Source organism: Calidris pugnax, unplaced genomic scaffold (assembly GCF_001431845.1).
Source record: "Calidris pugnax isolate Ruff unplaced genomic scaffold, ASM143184v1 scaffold42, whole genome shotgun sequence".
In the NCBI taxonomy this organism is placed as follows: Eukaryota; Metazoa; Chordata; class Aves; order Charadriiformes; family Scolopacidae; genus Calidris; species Calidris pugnax.
This window is the reverse complement of record NW_015090920.1, coordinates 13,892,875-13,913,936: the sequence shown is the minus strand read 5'-3', so window position 1 is coordinate 13,913,936 and position 21,062 is coordinate 13,892,875. Positions and strand designations below refer to the sequence as shown.

The window sequence follows — 21,062 nt, the reverse complement described above, 5'->3', positions numbered from 1 at the left end:
CCTCATCTGTGCAATTCTGTGCAGACAGGGAATACAAGGTCTCAAGGGCTTTCCTTTTTATTAGAGCAAAAACATTAGTTTTATGAGCTTTTAAGTAAAGCATTGGCAAAAAGCAAAAAATATTAGTTGATATAAAATATGCATGCATCTTTATCTCTGCATAAGAAATTAAATTATTTTCAGTCGTTTTCAAGGATAAAAAATAACTTTGACATACATTTAAAATCAGGACGGGCTGGGGATAAGGAAAATAAAACATTCTGTGTGAGAGCTCATCTCAAACAACCAAAACGTTCATTTCTCATTGATTCATAGCTCAGGAAAATATATTTGGGTCATTGGCCAGCTGCTTTTGCCCTGAATTTGGATTGGCCATCTTGCTGCTGTATCAACAGCCTCTGCGCTCTTCCAGGGAGCACTTCGGGGAATATCTTTTTGCATCGTGATTGCAGTAACAGTAAATACAACTGCTCTTTCAGATAATGAAATACTGAATGTGTGCAGTTCACTCCACTTAGTGCTGGCTGCTTTTTAAATATATTACCTCTCCTGCCTTTTTAGACAGTGAGGTCAATAGGTGGGCCAAATGGAATGAGAGTTTCTTAGTCAGGTTGTGGAAAATGCATATATATATATATATATATATATGTACACATACTAATGTACAAAAAACCATAAATTATGCATTGAACTATCTTTCCTAGGAAACTATTCAATGACCAATTTAATGTAATAATATAGTGTAGTGGAGTTTGATTAAAGACTGCCACATTTAAATGAAGATCAACTTAGCTACAATAGAGGTCTCAGAAACTGTAGAAATGTAGGGCTAGCTGTAATCCCAGCCATCAGTTCAGTTCTCTGGGATCCAGTCTAGTAACTGGGAGTTTTGTATATTTGTATATATTTGTATACCCTGTTCTTAGGCATGTCCAGCAATGCAAACATCTTTCTCCGCACTTTCCCATGCAGAAAAAAATGCATTTTTTCAACTCTTCTTCAAAGACTTTATTTTCTAAATTTCTCACCACTTGCTCACCTCTCAAATTTATCCTAATCCTTTTTGACACTGAGATTGGTATTCAAATAAGGAAGCATTATGTTCCAATTTAGGCCCTGTCAGGTTCCAGGTACAATAGAGTAGCTCACTTACATGCTGTATTTGTGTCGATAGCTCCTAGAACAACTACTGGTTTTCTTTTGGAAAGAGTGTTGCATAAAAGCATTCCCTATACCTATCATTTAGGCTGTTAATTTAAACATTAAATAAGTGCACATCCAGGTCTGACACAGTTGAAAGCCAACTTTGAAACTTATTTTGAATGTGAGCTTTCAATGCTTACCTAATAACAGCTTTTTGCCAGTGTTTCTTAGTTTTCATGTGAGGATACCATTCACAGCTTGATATAGTAAAACTGTATCAACAGTCTTAATTAAAGCAAAGTTATATCATGCTTACAGGTTAACTGCTACCCACTAGGCTGGATGTTCCATCTATAAGTAGAAGAGCTGGACCTGAAATGTATTGGTCAAGTCCACGTTGGCTGATATTATCCCCTTATTGTCCTCTGGATGAATGCAAAGTGAGTACTTGATTATTGTTCCATTATCAAAGCACCATTAGCTGGTCTGTAATTCTTCCAGGCCTGTTCTCCCGACCTGTCTCTCGTGAGCACTCAGAGGTAATTGAGAGCAGCAGAAAGGGAAAGTGAGCCAGAAACTATGGGGCCATGACAAAACAAGCAGAGGCAGTGACCTCGCCAACTTGGGCGCAGTCCCCCAGGACACACAGGGCTCTGACAGTGGGTGGTTTTTGTTAACTTATTTCCCTCCTCTTCCTCTTATCTTTTAAATTTCATTTTACAATGTATAGACTGAAAATGGAGTTTTTCACTGAGTATTCTGACCTAGTTTGACCTAGTTTGAGTGCAGCCATGGCACCTTAACATTACAGTCTCCTGAAGTCATAGGCTTCAAGAGCAGTTTCCCTACAGGTCGCCCTCACTGGTAGTGCTTATCCACTTGCCCATATTTCCACAGGCTGGCATATACATCCTTACATCACACTGGATGGACAATTATACTTCTATTATCCAAGTACAGTGATACAGCTTTTACATGTAAAAAAAGGTATTTTTAAGTCTTCTTTTTTTTTCCCCAGTTACCTCTTGCCTGCAACTCATCTTGTAAGGAAGGGAAGAAACTGCTTCAGTACCTCTAGACAGATAATAGGAGCAGAGAGGTTGTAAGTGTTCTGAAGAACAATGAAACAAATTTCGTAGCCATTAATAATAAGAATATAATTGTTGAATTGGCAAGAATAGATGATCGAGCCTATTCAAGTATTATGTTGGAATGATCACAGTTCTAGCAGCTTGGTATTGGACTACTCTGCTTTTGCATATGCATTTATCAACAATTTTGGAGGTAATATCCCTGTTTTAGCAAGAAAAATATTGTATGTTTTCATTGGCAGACATGCAACATTTTTTCACTAAAGATGTAAGGACCATATTACCAGGCATGAGGTTGAATATACAAACTAAGATTAATGGTGTAACTTTACCATCTGATAAAGCTTGCAAACCCTTATCTGCTAAGGGGCTAACTGAAGGAGGTGCAAAATATTTGGCCAGATAGAGTATGTACACACCCTTTATAGAAACACATGAACTTTTATTAAAACAACATTTCTTCAGAAGCTGGAGTGGAAGAGGAGACTTGGTAGATATGTAGAAAGATGGAGGCCTACGAGGGTTATCGCCTGCTCCGATCTGGCTGATGACGTCAGTGACAAAAAGTTGTTACCACCTAACAGTTGTTTAATGCTCCACACAAAGCTACCTCATAGTTAGCTTAGTTCTCTGGGGACAGATAACCACCTTCCAAAGATCCCGATCCGGCGCTATCTGCAATTCTGCTGGTAACCTCAGTGAAGCAGCTGAGGGACGTGGCACGTAATCTGTTCTCCTGTCTCTACTTCCAGGTGGCTTGGAGACCTGCCGGCAGGTCACGGCAGTGTGGGGCAGGCTGCAGCACTGCTGCTTCTGCTCTACCTGCCCCCGAAGGGGTAGATGGAATTGATTTCCAGAATTATTAGTCAGGCTTTTCAGAATTAGTGTATCCACTCCTCCCCGTTTCTGAGAAGAAGTGCTTGCTGGGAAATTGCAGCTTTGTCTCATTCTTTCTTCCTGTTCTGCCACAAGTCTTAGTGATGGGCTGAAATAACGTCAGTTGTCCCGATAATAAGAAATGCTTGTTTCCTTGCCCTGTGAAGTAAAACAATAAGTTGCTTTAAGATAATATTTGCCTCTAACCACACTTAGACAATGCACTCAATTTCCACTGAGAAGCTAAACTAATGCTTTAAACTCAGCTCCATGGGTTATTTATAGATCCTCTGCTGGCTGGTGATAATGATCCTCCTCAGGCTTAAGTCACAGGAAAGAATAATCCCCTGAATTCGAGCCCTTTTATTAATCGTTCATGTATTTTTGCTTTGTGGGAGGAGAGCCACGTCCTACCTGCGTGCTTGGATGCTATTAACAAAACGCCTCAAACAGCGTATTGTATTTTTCCAAAGGAGTCTTACCTCACAGAACAGGGACTTGTAGTACTTTGGCTCCTGGAAACCTAATCCCAAGAAAACGCACAAGCAATGGGTTTTATCTTGAGAATATACTTGCTCAGAGCCACCGTTACTGTCCTCCACATGCCCACGGCTGCAAGAGTAGTCATCCCAAATCATGCAGTCAAGCAGCTGTGTTGTCTGAGGTATTCAACACTGTAGAATACTAAAATAATTATTTTCCTCTTTTTTTTTTTTATTTTTAATTAATTTGGACAGTAGGAAACACTAATCAGATAATAGGAAGGATTGCTTATTATTCAGAAAGAAACAGACACGGAACAAACGCTCCCTCTTCTCTAATGTGCCCTTGGGAACAAAGAAGCAGCCAAATTGGAGCAGGGAGACTTGACAAGGGAGGAACGATGAAGCCTTTGCTGTACGGTTTCTTTTGCCAGCCTCACTCAGCTCTCTGCCATGATGTCCAAGGAGCAGTGTAGGTGCTACACAGGAGCTACACAGGACCAGCACCCGTCTGGATGCTTCCCTCTGGGCTTCCACACCACTGCTCCTACCAGTGCAGTGAGAACAGGCGTCTCCAGAAGGCACCAGTTTCTATGTATTCCAGCATATGACCCCTCGTATTTCTTGCAGAATCTGCTTAAAAATGGTTAAGAAAGTCATTCGATGTGTTACTCCCCTAAGGCAGATATAAGTTTCTAGGAGGAAAAGAATGTCCTTTGTGCTGATTTGTAGAAGGAGGATGCATTCTTTTTTTAAAAAAAAAGTTTAGCAAGCATTTATTTTCATGTGAATAGCACACTGGAAAACAGATATTTTCTCAAGTTATAAAAAATGTCATAATTTTATGTCCTTCACCAAATTTTACGCAGTTTTCTGTATATGTAAGCGTGGTAAAACAAAAAGCATTCAATGAATATTTTGAAAAGGTGGAAGCCTTTGAAAAATCATTGGAAATTCCACTGTGAGGACGCAATGAGGAAGGAAATGGTAGATTATTTCCCCTCACTTCCCATGCTTCTAAATCCTGATGAGGGTTACAGGTGAGAAGTAATATAATAAAGTCAGCAAAGACAAGTATTACACTGCTCTGCAAAATAAGAAGAGTCAAAACTTTGTTAGAGGATCAGGTCCTGCACTAAAGGTAGGAAACAAAGTACATTTAATTTCTTGACTGGAGGTTAACCGTACCAAAAGCAAGAAAATGTACTGAAAACCAGATCAGAAAATGGAGACTGAAAGATCCTGCAAGAGTAGCACAGTGCACAGGGGAGGCTGAGAAAGGTAAGTTGTCAGATAATACTGCAAAGTATTAATGCCACAAGAACAAAGAACCCAGCAGGAAATACAGATAATGATCACGAAATTCTCGTGTTACTTATTCTGTCTTGTGAGACTTATTATTGTGTCTTTGTGCTCTGCAAGCACAGAAAGAACTTTGTCAAATGGTCTTGTCTTTTAAAATCAAGAGAGCTTTTTGGAGGGCAGTTGGTTGGGGCAGACAGGTTTTAAGCACATCAGCAATGCGTGCCTTCTGGTGTTTATGATTTTCTCTAGTTGTGAACATCCCAAATTCTGTAATCAGAAGATTCATTGGTGACAGAGTATTATTTGCACCAACAATAGCTGCTAGAATGCAGCTCCATTCAGGAAAATATGTTTGAAATTAATTTGTAATAGACCATGCCTGCCATACAAGAACAGATAAAAAGTTATCATGGGAGTCCTTTAGAGAAGCATCTTACTAAGGGACCTGAGGAGAAATCTCTTTCGGAAAACTCTTTAAAATGGCATTTGAAATTAGGAATTTTTACTACCAGATAAAAGGACAAAGATAAAAGTACTGTTTGTCAGATTTGCTGATGGGAAGAGTCACTACTGAAATTTCTTTATAGTTTCCCATAGAAGATGAAAATACACATATTCCAACTGTTGAAGGAACCAGTCTCTGTTATTCTACTTCAGTATTTTGAGCCATGGGAAGCCAGAAAGAATCAATTACTCGAAGCATGGCTACGTGCACAACGTGGACTAACTCTCAGAAGCACAAGTGCAGACTGCAAAGTTAAGAACTGTCAAATGAAGTTCTGAAGGTACCAGCCTCCAGCTCAGTCCCTCTCTAGGCATATATTGTCATCCATTTTTTCCATCAGACAGCCTGACGCTGTTTTTTACCCCGTGAAGCAGGGAAGAGCCCGGTTGTAAACTGGGCTGCTTTCTGGGACCCCTGCCTGAACTGGTTCAAGGTTTGAAGTGAGGGGGTGTGGGGCTGGCAAAGGTGCCAGCTTGGGGGCAGATGGAGGACGTCCGGGTACTCTGGTGACAGCGCGTAACCCTTCCGGCTAGTAACGTATCCTTAGCAACTGCCTCTGCGGAACCTTAAAGCTCACTGAAATTTGACTCAGTTTCTGCATGGAAAGCAGAAAGCCCACCTACAACACAAAGATTAATTCCTAGAGAAATTTAAACCCTTAGGCCACGGGATGGGGAGATGGCTAGGACTTTCCAGAGAAGAAGACATCTTAATTATTCTTTTTTTTTTAATACCAAACAGCAAGATTTTCCTTGTGTTTGACTCTGAGAAACAGCAAAATTATATTCTCACAGCAAAGGACCCCATTAACCTTACCCACAGGTTATGTTAGCATTTCAAATTTAATAGAATTATAAACAGCTGAAAATGGACTTTTCTGATAAGAACTGTTGGATGTTCTTAATATAGATGCTGCTGTTAGTCTTCAAAGTAGCACTCACCTGTGCTCACCTAAAATAAACACACTTTCTTTTGTTTTAATTCTGCTTCCTGCAGAATGGAAGACAGTGGTTTCCAATGCAAACAATATTTAGGAACAGAGAATAGCAAGAGTTTTTAGAATAACTGAACAATGGGTACTGAGAGTTTGAGGTGGTGATCCATTAGAAATACTTTGTGTAGGCTGCACAGTATAGCAGTGTACAGATATCATAGAACTGACCTGTCTATCAGCTGACCAGGTGGTTATGCTAAGAAATGAATGTGATGAAATAAAAAGCCCAAGCATGTATGTAACTACGTTTGCTGTGTCCGTGTTAGCTCCCTGAGACTGCCGCGGGTAATTGTGAAAAGGAATCATATAACCAGCCGCCTCCGTTGATTTCAAAGCCCTAAGCTAGTAGCAATACAGTGAACACAAAATATATTACTTGGTCACAGTTTTGCAAAGCATCTGCAAAATCAGTAAATAAATAAAACCCCGGAGATTTTGTTAAAATTCTTCAAATGAGCCTACAAAACACCACTTACCACAGAACTTCATTAGAGAGAATTAATGACATAATCTCTGTGTTTACTTCTTCAGAACAATTACTTGAGGCAGGAAATCTTTAGATAAAAACCTCTAATGATGCTAAGTCTCCTATCTAACCTCCTTCCCGAAAACATTACAGTTAATGATGACAAATTCTTTCCTTTTGTATCATAATAAAATTGAGTCTTTGTATGTGGTTCAATAAGAACAATAGACGATTTGGCCTCCGTCTTTCTGATTTTAAATTTAAACTGGTAACTAACTTACGAGAAGTTTACAAAGGTGGAAAATGCTTTCCTTCTTTTGTCACTGTAGTTTTTATTAGTTCTGAACTTGCAATAACTAAAGGATCAACTTTAAAAAAAGGCCATCAAATTCCCAAGTTCAGGGGTACAGCGAATGAGGCACTCCCTGTGAGGCACTCCCTGTCCTCTCTCATAGGCTGCAGATAAAATAAGATGAACCCACAAGATGCAGTCAGAGAGAGAAGGCCAGGTTAGAAGGAAAAAAGCACAGCTACGGATGGAAGAAAAACAACTTAAGATCCATAGTAGGTAAAACTATAGCTATAATGAGTAAGACATGCCACTCCTGAAGTGATGATCAAAAGCTTTCCTGGAGCTGGCCGTACACCCCAAAGCAGTGAGGTGATGCTGGAGGAAAGCACATCTCTGTAGCACCGTTGTCCACGGTTGCAAGCTGAGCTCTGAGTCCCTGCAAACCCCTGTGTCTGTGCTGCCTGCCCTGTTCCTGGGCTGCTGGTGAGAGGCAGGAGCTAGGAGAAAAAATTACAAACCAGTGAAATGGAAGGGAAAGCAAATACAGCCCCTTAAACCGTGTGCTTTCTGCGGTGCATTGCTGTCAAGCCTAGACTGGGGGGTGTAAGTACTCGGGCGGCAGAACCCATTTCCTGATAATAATATCTAAGGGCCACATGCTGTTTGGAAGCACAAAAGCGTCAGCTGGTACTGCTAAATATAATGCAAGTTCATCACAAATCTTCAGTTATTATGCAAAAAAATTAACTTTGGCCAGTTGTACTTCTATCTACTGAGAAAAGTCACAGAGCTTTGCAGAAGAAGTTACGGTGATGGGGATTATGTGTACAAGTAAGAATTGCGGTGCCATTCTTCAATTTAAACATTCTGAGTTTGCAATAAGCATATTGGTAATATTAGTGACAGTGAGTCCTCTACTACTGAGGGTATTTGCACGAACTTTTTGCCCTTTAAAGTGCCCACCATTAGAACATGTATGCACAGAAGGCTCTGGAAAATGCTGGCACACTACAATGGTATCATGTACTCCTGAGTTGATGATACCAGGGTTTAAATCCCAACAGTAATTTAAGTGTTACTAAAGCTGTGATCTGACAATCATTGCTGGAGAGGTGGTGGCAGCTTAAGACACGGCTATCCATAGATGCTTGTTCTCTGCCAGAAATCATCCCGGCCGTTTGGCTGGTGGAACAAATCACTGGCGTGCTCCTCATCCACAGCGTGGCAGAAGGCAGCCCATGCGAGTCCAACTGCTGCCGTGGCTGTGGGAAGTAACTCGGCTGATTTTACACTCGAGTGGGTGAGGAGAGCTCGTGTAGCCTGTTCCCTGGCTGAGCTGTGTGGATGTGAGTGCCTGCAGAAAGCTGCTGCTGCTGCTGACAAAGAGGAGAGACCTTCTGCATAGATCGTCTGACGGTCGCCTGCCGCTGCAGACTGGAATCAATAACAGTTGCTGTAAAGGCTCCTTATCAGTCTGGGTGAAGCCAGAGACTCTCCAAAAGCAGTGTCTTAATGCTTGAAAAAGCATAAAGCTGACGTTTGAGGCAATGTAGGTCTGTCAATACTGGGATTCATTAGGAAAGCTCTTACTGAAACAGTCAATGAAATTATGCAAAATAGTTTGTCTGAGTACACCCCTTAGCATGGCACATGCAAAGGAAAAAGAAGCACATTTAATTCAATATTGCATGTCTTTTTATTTTACAGGAACTGGGTAACAGTAAGGCATTGACACGGTTGTTACAAGGTCATCAAGAAGTTGTTAGCAGAACAGAAGGTTGTGGTAGTCACTTTGCTACTGGACCTGAGCCAGGAGGGCTGAGGAAGAACTTTCACAGCTCAGAGAATTGCTGATACTTTTTAATAGGTCCAGCACAGAATATATGTAAAACAATGTATCATAATCTTCTAAGGTACTTGCTGGAGCTTTCTACTTTCTGAATTTAAAATACACAGCACTGCAGTTCAGGGAAGAAAAACAAAACAGCACACACAAGAATGGACTCTGTTGCCCAGATCTAAAATGTAAAGAAAGCACCCCTCCAAACAAAGACCCCCCCAACACCCCAAGAGCAGCCCTTCTGAGTGTATTGAGTTGCTGTTATCTACAGACATTATCAGCTTTTAGTACCTCTAGTACCTCCTTCTCAAAAGTAAATATGATGCTTCTTAATTTCTACTCTGGGACAGCTGTCTTTCCCAGGCTATCTAGAAAGAAACACCCAAAGAACTAGTTATTGTTCTAAAGCACAAAAACTCTGTTTTAAAGTGATTTTCCATCCCCGTGTGGTTTTCTACCCTGTGTGAAAGCATGGGTGCCTCCTGCTCTGCTCATATCCCAGTGTCAGGGCTGGGCTGAGGCAGAGTTCACCATCAGGGATGATGGGGAAAGCAGGCAGGAAGCTGGATGCTCACCTGCTCCGGGTGTTTAGGTCTCAACTGTGAGATCAAAGGCTGCAGTGCCCGTGTGTGTGCTCTCACCTCATGCCAGTTGTGTACCAGGCATCGCCCTTCTGGGAAGGAAACTGGGGTATTTTCCTCAGAATTGAGCCTAACACTCAGTTGTGACTGGTAGGTGAGAGCTGGAAGTTTTCACCACAGGGCAGAGCAGATATCACCTCTAAGTGCCAGTCACCAGGCAGAGCCACACCGAGGCAAAGTGTGTCTTGAGAGCAGGACGACTGTTAATACCACCGAAAGGCTGTGTCAAGGTCTCAGGCTGGGATTTGTTTGTTCAGAAGACAGATCAACAACACAGCAGGCAGACACCCAGGACGCAGCTTCCCAGCCCTTTCCAAGCTCCCTGCCCCCATTATAGCTCTTCTCATCTTCTCTTTTTCGTTCTGCAGGAGGTGCATCTGCTGAGCAGATCTGGGAAGGGGGAGCAGGGGCTGCCAAGTCACCCTCTCAGAAGCTCACTGCTCTACTGGAGTGCACTTTCCCCTCATCCCTGCTCTCCCTGACTCTTTCCCATGTGTCAGCATCATCCTCCGCCATCCCAAAACCGTGCACATGACCACAGATGCCCAGGGCTGTGGAGCTGGGGAGGGGTTGGTGAGAGGTACAGCAGGTGGCAAACAAGGAATCATGAAAAAAATCACAAAACATTAAAAAATAAATCAGCCTTCAGGAGGGTTACAGATAGTTGTACCAAATCCATCACTTCTGTCGTTATCATCAGAGCCCTGTCAGAGCCTATCCTTATTGTTTTCAGTGTGCTTTGGATTAGATGTGGAATCAATATAAAGTGTTAAAAGAGCTGATTAAAACCAGTGGCAAGTCTAGGAGCTTGGCCAGTCAAAAGCCATCTTGGTGCTTGAATGATGGACCCAGATCAGCAGTCAGCTGCATAACTGTGGGGCTTTCTGCTTTCAGAGCATGTGTCCGTGGGTGACAGTGACAAAGAGAAATACACCTAAAGGACACTGTTTGATCTAGAGCTGCGACAGGGCTGCTCCCTGCCAGCGAGAGCTGACTCTGGACTGATGCAGATGTTCGTTCTGGATTGAAATACTAAGTTGGCATCTACAATACAGTAGGCCAAAAGAGAATAGGCCTGCTTTTTTTTTTTTGTGGAAGTGCTAATGCTAAAGTAAGCAGTTTTCCTTTTTGCTAAGTCTGCAAAAGCAATGACCATTATGGTCAAAGTCAAAGGAGTACTGGCAATTTAGCAGGAGCCCAGTTTCTAAAGAATTTCAAGTCATACTTGTAAAATCTGGTAAGAGCAGAGTTGTTTATATTGCACAGTTAATACTGAAAACAGTTTCCATAATAAGTTTGATTTTCAGTTTCTCTCCTTCCCTGTCCCTTGTGAATGTAAATCTAATAAAATATTAACTCTGTAAACATGTTTCAAAGCAAAAATCTCCAGTGTTCCCTAAAACCTCATGTCACATCTTGTCCTCTGGTAGCATTTGTAAGGGAAGGTTGCTTTAGGAACTAACCAAAGAAACACACAGTGAGTAGGAAATGCATCTGTAGACTTTTGAGCAGCTTTCTACCAGTTTTTCACTCGTGGCAAATCTGGTATTTAGTGGCATTTGTCTGAAAAGCTTAGGTTCGTTTTTTTTGACTCACAAAATATTAAACAGTTGCATTTCTGTAGCTAACTATTGGGCATTCTCAGGAAAATGTGTTAATGTTTGTCACATTGCTGTCACATTTGCCACAACACAGTGTTGCCTAAAGCAAAATCTCTCTAGAGAGAATAACATGATTTACTCCTATGCATGGCCAGCTAGGGGGGTTCATGAAAACTCACAAATGTTTCTGAAGAATACTTGAGAAAGAGGAACACCTAAACTCAGGTGAAAGAAAACAACTCCTAGGCCCCCCATCCCTTTACAAACTACCTGGCTCGGTGCTGTGCAAGGTTTAGAAAACGTTCTGCACCCTGCTTGGGAAAAAACACAGACATTTCCTGAAACAGCACTTAAGAGAGAGAGTAACACTTCCCAAAGCGTTGCTGACTCTTTCCTTGCTTAAAAGAAAGCTCCCCTCCCTCACAGGGAGGAGGGGAGAGAGTAAGTCTATAGACAAACCATTCTTTCCTGTGTGTGGGGAAGCAGGCTAACCACAGGCTGGGAGGGAAATTGTGCAGCTCCTTCTGCTAGAAGATAAGCAGCGCTTCCCTATCTACCCCAAGCCAGCACCCAGGCACGGCTCCTGCCCTTCCAGGCTCAGAGACCAGGAAATGTGGGAATCTTGGGGCTACTGGAGAGAGCTCAATGCAAGCAGATCAACTCTGCTCTCTTTTGCTCTCTCAAATAATTTCATTTTCAGTTGGTGCTTGGTTTATGTCCTTCCAGTGCTAGCGAATGAGCTTGCGGTCAGAGAAGTTCTGCTTTGCCCTGAGCTGAAACCTGCTGTCATAGCAGGGATAAAGCCATTTTCCTCACTACCATAAGAAGCATCCAGCATTTGAGATAACAGCTTTTGAAACAGCACAGAAATGGTTACTAGTTTTGTCTTTTTAACACCGACAGTTTAAATAACTTTCACTCTTAGTTCAAGGATACTTGCTGGTGATAACTGTTTTCAAGGACGGTTTAAGACCTTCAGGTAGATGGGGAGGACACGGCGTGCAAACAGAACATGTTGAGCTATCATTTTCCAGCTACACGTGAGAAAGAAAAAATGAAGACAGCTGATTGCAGAACAGCATAGTCGGAATACAAGCAGGGAAGCTCAAATGCAAATGGGATAAAATGCTTGTTTATAAACTACTTATTGCTTGTAAATATGATTTTTGATGTATTTATTAGGTAAAATCATCAAAATCAAGGTTGTGATCTGCGTATTAGCAATGACACTCAGATTATTGCTAAGTGTTATCACTGTCCAGTTCTCATCATAGTATTTTATCACTAATAACAATGTATTTATTCATACTGCTTTGTGCACTCCCCAGGCTAAGTGGGATCTGTGACGATTACACTGTGAACACGTCAGCAATATTCCATCTGGGTCTCTGGGGAATATTAAGGGCATGCACCCTACCTCCATGGATGTCATGGTCAAAACTTTCAGCAATTTCACCAAGACCAGGGCCAAGGCTTGCAGGAGCTGCTCTGCTCTCTCTGCCGACGTAGTCCTGCTGCACCAGTCTCCAAGGTGGGGGCTTGGGAGCTCCCCATGGGTCAGAGCTCCATGGCTGGTCCTGACTCCTCATTGATTAATTCCCTGATCGCAGTACGTCTTGAAGTTGTTCCTCTTCTATTTCTACTGCTGCTTGTTCTTTTAGTAACATTTTTAAAGTCACCTTGCTCATCCTTAAATGTTGTAAGCCTTGAAGGTAAGATGCAGGATCTTTCCAGTATGACACTATAGCCTTTACAAGTGGAGGTTTACACCGTGAATGAAGACACTGTCCTTACAGCTTTGTCAATGCTTCACTTACATTTTTCCCATTTACCCTGGAAGACTCTCAAAAGACCTGGAAAATGCCTATACAGCAGTCACTTCACCCGCTCTTAAGAGCAGGCACTGCTCTAGCTGAGTGAAGCCACCTTTGTGGTCTCGTAGTAATACTGCACAAGCAGCAATGCCCAAAAGATTGAGAACAGATGACACTATAGATGTATAATGTGCCAGAGGATCTCCCAGGCAACTTCCAAAGCCCCTGGTCACAAGCATTGCAAGCGCTGAACACAGATAAGGTGCATTGCACAATAATTTGTTGCACAGCTGGCTGCCACTGTCTCCTGTGTTAAAGGGTTCTCCATGAGCACAATTTTGAGAGCCTTTGGTCTAGTTTTCTGTGCCACAGTTACTGCCTCTACTTAGACACCTTTTTTCTCCTTCCAGTACATGCTTGATTTTTTCCTCTATCTCTTCTTTCACCTCTAAATCATTTTCCTAAAACCTACACTTAAGCGTGATTATTCCCTCAGTTGCTCAATTACATCACCCCTTAAAATCCATGTAACATTCATGCATGAAGAATTCACTGTTGGATTCCCCCACCCTTTTTTTTTTTTTAAACCAAAAAATGAACAAGTAATGAAAGGGATAAACCCCCACAAAGTCTCAGTATTATCCTACTACACAGCAGCCACTGAGACAGCAAGTGAAAAGTAGCTTCTCCAACAAAAACGCTAGAGGAGGTTAAAAGAAATGTAGGTGGGTATTTGTCATCACACAAGCGTTATTGTACAGAGCTAGCATTAAACATGGGGTGATACCCTGCATATGTCTTTATACACCCAAACTGCAAGTCTGTGGGAATAAGAACACAGAATCTAAGCCAGAATTATTTGTAAACATGGGATAGATGAGATTTATATAACAGGCTACTGCAGATTTATGAATCCAGGAAAGGAAATAATTACAAAGGAAATGAAAGTTAAAAATAATCATGAACCACCAAAAAGACTGTGCTTTCACCTCTTTCTCTGGCAACGGAGTATTACACCCACTTGCTATGTGCCAGTTCATTCTTCCAGATAACCAGTAGGGCCAGGAATGGGGTCTCCAGTTTAAAAAAGAAACTTTACTTGGTAAATACTTCTCATTGTATGTTCAAAATAGGTTTTAGATTGCCTAGACAAAGAGCTTATACAATTTTCCTATACATCTAGCACAAAAAGTCTTCTAATAGTATGTTTCAGTACAATGCACTTCTTTTGAGAGCAGGAATAACGAAAAATAGGAGAAATTTAAGCACAAAAACTAAAGCTAACCTACCTTCTGATGACATTTATTACCAGCAGAACAGCATAAAATGAAATGTGTTGTTAGTAAAGTGATGCTGTAGAGCTATAAAATGTGAACACTGAAGGAATGGACATAACTGCTTCTAGATACCCTACAGGCAATTATTTATAGGGCTATAGACACCCAATAAATGCAGTATAAATCAGTAACGCAACTAGGCAGAAACAAAATGAGGAGAAAGTCAAGATGTAGCTCTAAGGTGCTGGATATTGCTGTTACCTCTGGTACACACGGTGGCACTGGGGCCATGACAGGGAGCAGGGAGGATGCCCAGGGGCTTTAGGGGCTTCCAAATATGCACCCAAAGCCAGACACAGGTCTTTAATGGATTCAGTGAACAGATTGTAGGCACAACAGGCTAAAGGAAATCTCTGGGACCATAATAACAGCAATAACTTCCTTAATAGCAACAATTTCCTTAATAGCAAGGAAGTTATAATCCATACAAAAAAAAAAATCCATACCGGAAAAGGAAGTGGTAACACAATTAAGCTTCATGTGCGCCCTTCTAGTGAGTGATGTAGGGGACAGGTGAGAAAGGTGGGGTTTTAAAATATTAAGTGAAGGATTTTGTGAAAAAACGTGTGCAGGTGCAACATAAGGACGCTCAAGTGTGTTTTACTGATTGCCAAGTGAGGGGATATCATGGGATCCCTACCTTTTTACTTGTTTTCATCTGTCATTTTTTGAAACTAAAAGTAACTATGTTTAATGGAAATAGGATTTTTAGTGCTGTCTGAAAACGGTTTAGATAGATTAATTTTAACAAGTGGTTGGTAAAAGCTTTTGGCTTCTGCAAGCTAAACCCTGGGCTTGCTGAACTCAGTCTTCATTTTATGTGGTTTGATGCCTGTTTCCTCACAGGATAATCAGTATGCAAGAGGTCTGAATGAGATGTGAGAGATCTTTCCTGGGCACTTGGCTAAACACCACCTGTTATGAAATGCAGTTTTTATTATCAGTGTTGGTTTACAATCACACTCATTAATCACACCAGAAGGAAAAGGTTTATAAAAATGATTGTTTGAAGAAACTACAATAAAACCTAACATGTTTTGTTAGTAATTCTCATATATCATTCTGACTGCTGATCAAAGTGATCAGTGTTTATATTGTTTAGTTTAGAGGAATATGACAGCATATCCTTTATCTAGGGTAAGTTATATTTGCTTTTAGATTTTATTTAGGGATTTAATGAAGAATGGCTTGATCCTTCTATATTTTTCCTATATTCACATAAGATCTGGGTACACTGCCAGTACTGAAAGATCAAGTATGGAATAAATTAGATCTGTAATTGATAACAAGTGACTTCCAGCTCTGGCAAATTATGTACTTAATATGAATTATTAATATTTATTTGTTTTCTGAACTGAGCATCTGCGATTTTATCCTTAGATTAAAAGAACCAAAGAATTTAAGATTTTGCCACTAAGCTAAAGGACGTGGGTGTTTCTGACCCACCGGCTGCTAGCTGCTGGCTAATGTTATAGTGAGCTTTTACAGTGTAGCAAATGTTTTGCATAAGGAGTATTTATATTTATTTATGTCTAAGCTCAGTGTTTGTTTTTGATGTAATCTAGAATGAACTTTTATAGTAAACAGTGATGTTATTTAGAGAAAGTGTAAACCAACCAGTACTTCCATTTATATACTCACAGCTCCAGCAACTTCAAAGCACTTGCTAAAGCACAGCTGAAGACAGAATTTAGTTTCATAAAATACAGATCAGTAGTAACATGCTTTTTTTTCCTATTTATTTATGATCGTTTTCTCAGAGCTGGGAGAACGAGGGGAATATTTTAAATTCAGAGTTGGTTCCTGTGCTGCTCTTGGTCCACCTGACCCAGAGCCCAGCCCAAGCTGCGAGATGCCCGTGTCTCTGCAGCTTCCTGTGATGCTGGACACAGCACCAGGAAAAGAGTTCCCCAAGGATACTGCTAAATCGCTCCCTGCAAGAGGATTGCTTAACAAGGGACTTTTAAATCCCATAAAGACTACGAAGGGACTCTTTACGGTTTCCTGATTAAATGAATTGTCTCAGAAAGTAACCGATGCCGGTGAATCAGCCCCTAGTGTGGCAGTGGTGAATGCCGGAGCCTGCTTACCCGGGCTTGCAGGAGGGCTGCTGCCGGAGCCTGGTTGCTTTGGGGGACGCAGATGGAGCGTTGGTGATGGGAGACGGGGCGAGGACAGGAGCAGCAGAAGGAAGGGAAGGCTCCAGGCTCTGCGGTCCCATCAGGGGCTGTGTCCCTGCCCGTTCTCACACTGCCCAGGGAGGGGGTCCTGGATCACTGCAAAAGGACGTCACCGGGATTACTGGGCTGAGAGAGAAACAAGATCTTTGCTACTTAAGCGATTGCATACGGCAGTTTAGTAAGAAGTTGCTGGCAAAAAGAAAATAATTGTTGGTAAGAGAGGCCTTCTGGTGCATTACTGAAGGAGGAGTGCTGCTGTGCCCAAGCCTGATTGCCTGATTCGTAGAGGTGGTCATGGCCATGAATATCCAGGTAGTGTCAGCTGGAGTGGCAACTGCTCCACTCCCCTGGAAAATGGCAGGAGTACCCAGCTGCCCCTTTACTTTAATTCAGTGAAAAATTCAGTGAAAAGTGAGTATGAATGTTCCCAGTCACGTTTTTGCTTTTGTTAAATAGTGTAATGCACCCAGCATCTTCCGGTTCTGTATAAATAGATTCTGGCAGCCTCAACATTAGCTTGACTTTGACCCTTGGCTGGCATCAACCAAAGATAAAACATAGGAGTTAAAAGACTTGGGAGCTTTCAGAACAATGTTCGGAGAAGTGTCTTCCACTGCAAAACAGGAGGCATAAATAATTTACAGATGATGCTTTTACTCAACTACTCCTCTTTCCTTACAAAGAAAGTCTTTGAGTTTTAGGCATAAAAATAAACATCGGGAGGCAAATGGGAATGCTACCTGATGTAAAATAAGTTAAAATATAGAGGACAGGGTTATAATTTTCCTTAACTTGAAAGTTACATGATGAGGCAACATTTATAAAACCTCTTTTCAATTCCCATGCTGATAACTAAAGACAGAACATCATACGCTGCAAAGAATTAAGGACCAAGTATTCTGTTTTCCAGACCATGAGAAAAATTTGGGCAAGCTTGAAAAGTTATACCCCAGGGAAAACATTCAAGCCAGGGCCATTCTTGCTGTGTGCACACATGCAGCACCACCAGAAGCTGCCAGTTTCCCCCCAAAAAGCAAACGTTCAGTATGTTAGAGGACTGAAAGAACACCCTGACCTAGCTCCCCCACTGCAAAATGTGAGTCTAGGTATGACAGTCATTATGTTACTCTACTTTTAAGGTACTGAATCATGTTATAGTGCATTATATTTCATCTGTTACTCTCAAGCCACCTCCAGAATGGCTTGATGTGTCAAAGCAAATTTTCTTGGTCCTTCAGATCTGAATCATCAACTAGATTACAGAAGGAAAAGGTGATTAATCAACTCCTTTTTCTCATTACCTGAGTGGTTTTGTTTATGTTAACAACATATCTTGAAGCTTTGATTATTTGTGTACCTCTTTACAAGTAATTTCTACAAATAAATTTCAAATGTCATATGTATTTAATTGTCTGGCATCAGCGTACAGAAGGAAGAGCTGAAAGCATCATTACTTATTGGGAAGAAAATGAAGCGAAAACTCCTTTAAGAGAGAGGAGGAAAAGAAAGCAGGAGGAAAATATCATGAGCCAATTTGTGGACACTCCCCCCAAAGGTCACGGGAGGCAATGGAAGGAATGAAACTGGTGATGGAAATCAGCAACACAGACAAACATCCCAAAAAATGCAATCTTCAAAAAAGCAGCAGGCAATCAGGCAGGGGTGCTGTGAGAATCCACAAACCTCACGTCAGGGCTAAGCCACAGCAACCACCAGCTCCGCTCACACCCACGCAACACTCCTGCCTCCAAGAAATGGCACTCACAGGGTCGAAACATCAATATAACGCCAAGTGCCCACCTGAAAAAAGAAAAGCCCAGCACCCAAGGCTTTCCATGGCTCCAGGCTGTGACACAGTGACCCTCTGCGGTCATCCCTGTGCAAGGTCCTGGACTTCAGAATTTGTTTAGACTGAGCCAGATGATGCTGACAAAATAAGCCTCAGGTGTAAAAAAAGGGGGATCTGAAAACTGAACATATACAGCTCTAATAATGAAATAAGACTGTTGCTGCTCGTTGCTAAAATTATTCTTTGTTATCAGTTTTGGAAACAGTTCTTATTATTGCTGCATAAGCAAAGGGACCAAAGACATTGAAAACAGCAATGCTGCTGGCTATCACAAGGCAAAAGTGAAACATGCTGTTAGATTGCATGTTATAAATACACACATGTACTAATTTTTGATATAAAGACAGTGGCATGTTGGACTTAAGCTGGCCGCTATTTAAAAATACTGTGTGGAATAACTTCTGTTCTTATCTGTCACACAAGTAGACTCAAAGCATTTCCTCTTCACCACCAGAATTGTGATAAGACCCAGAGTTTTAGCTACCCCAGCTTTTCTATTTCAATCCTGGTAACTTTAAATTGTGCTATTACAGCAAGACCAGAAACCATTTCTCTTTCTGCCTTATTTTGGTTGTTCTGGAGCACATTCTGCCCTGTAATTGATAGAGTTTAAAAATAAATCTAGTTTGGCCTTTTCGAACATAAAAATATTTTCTTGAGAAGAAAGTGTAGGTTTCTTTTACAGAGAAGGTAAATATTAGTGACCTTTGTGAAACAAATAGGTTCAAAGTAGTAGAGGGGTAAATATTTTTCCTTGTGTTAATGCTGCATTTCAATTTTCTTGCCAGGCCTGTATCAGCATTAAAGCTTTTCTTTCCATCTCTTACACCATACAAAGGCCCACCTTCCCCAAGCTCTAGTGCTAATTTTGAGCTAAAACGTCTTCATGTGACTTAGCTGCACGGTCCTCATTAAAGCCTTCAGGCACCATGTGGATAAAAACATTTGGAAGAGCCTCCTGAGACCCCGAGCATCCATCCCCTCGGCACAGCAGGTCAGAGCATCGCTGGAGCGCACAGCTCTAGCAACAGCGGGGAATGAGGTGGAAAGGGGGGGATTCGCTATGAAAACCAGAAGTATTTAAACAATATTTTTATTACTATGCCTAGTATGATGAGAATGTAATAAAAAAACACAAAGGATAAACCTTGTTAGATAACACTGGCTTTGATGGTAGTTCATCTGCTGGGTGGAGGATGCCTGAAGCTGTTCTGAGCACAGCACTGCCCAGCCGTGCTGCTGAGGATGCCAGGGCGCAGCCAGGGCAAGGGTTTGCCTCTGACTTGTAGCACTGCAAGATCGTGATGATGCTCGAGGGATAATCCCACCAATGCCTTTCTGTACCAGGTTAAGAGCTCTCACCAGGCTCCTAGGAGCATCCGTGCCCTTGTGCAGTGAGCAGCATCAGCTCACTGTTTGCCAATCCAGCTGAAAGCTGGCTCTGCAGGGAAAACCATGTGGTCCGCTTGAGCCAACACGGGAAGAGGCAAGAACACATGGCTTGTGCAGGGGAGCCACAAGCCCTCTGCTTAGCCGGGCTCAGCTTTACTTTGGCTCAAGTGAATCCATGCAGGTCTTGCTGTGAGGCCAGTGAGAGCAAGATCCTGGTTTAGGGGATCTGTGTTTCCCCTTCAAAGTGTTTATTTTTCAGGTACAGGGCAGCACAACCAATCTTCTAATCTAGGGGCTCAAGGCTGGGTACCCAAGGCTGCTGTCTAAAGCCCTGGGAGATACAGCAGGATGGAAGACAGAGCTCGGCCACCAGTCCTGACAGCGTGCAAGCACCACACGGCAGAGGCATCCACACACACGCAGCCAGTTCCCGCTCTGGTGTCCTCTGACACCCCACAAAAGCCTGCAGGTTGCACTCCTGGGTGACTTTAAAGAAACCTACTCATTTATCGTATTTTACTACACCTGACGGTGAAGTCATGCCCGCGCACGGCTTCAACAACGTCTGACAACTAACTTTTTATCCGCCTTGTCTTCTGTAGGCGAGTTTTGTCCCCCCGACTTGGAGGGACCAACCCGCGGACGGCAGAACGAGCGGCCAGAAGGCGGAATTACCCAGCGACACAGTGGGTAAACAACACACTTCGGGGCCTCCCAATTGCCGAAACGACCCAACTCCGAGCAAAGGGGAGAGCGGCCGGCCGGCCGGCGGCTGCCCAGCCCCTCAGCCCCTCAACCCCGCGGCCTGAGGGGCGGTCGGGAGCCCACAGCGCTTCTCCTCACGGGACGCTTCCAACGTGGTCGTGACGACGGCAGACAGGCCCGTCTGATCAAAAAGATTAAAATTTGCCAAAACAATTTAATAAATAATGGAAAAGGAAGACTAAAGTTACCAGACTGACTCCAACAGGCAACGCGACCACCAGGAGCCCGCCGGCTGGGCCGGCGCATGCGCGGCGCACCGCCGTGAGGGGGCGGGAGAGGCTCCCCCAACATACACACACACACAGAGCCGGCACCGCCTCTCGTGATTGGTGGCGCGCCCCGCTTCTTCCCGCCCCCGGGGGAGCCGCCACCTTCGCTATTGGCCCCGCCGCCCGGCGGCGCCTGGCGATTGGCTCCGACGGCGCTGCGGGCCGGCGGCGCTGCGGGGCGGGGTGGCCTGGCCGTCGCCGTGAGGTGCGGGAGGGCCCC

At 42.7% G+C, this 21,062-nt stretch overlaps 1 long non-coding RNA gene across 1 annotated transcript; it reads right to left on the bottom strand.

Moving 5' to 3' along the window:
* Positions 1-2,290: 2,290 nt before the first annotated feature.
* Positions 2,291-20,835, bottom strand: LOC106892578. The gene is made up of 3 exons (XR_001412880.1): positions 20,762-20,835; positions 16,478-16,663; positions 2,291-3,269 (listed from the first exon to the last, which is right to left on the bottom strand). It is a non-coding gene; the product is annotated as an uncharacterized LOC106892578 (long non-coding RNA).
* Positions 20,836-21,062: the final 227 nt, after the last annotated feature.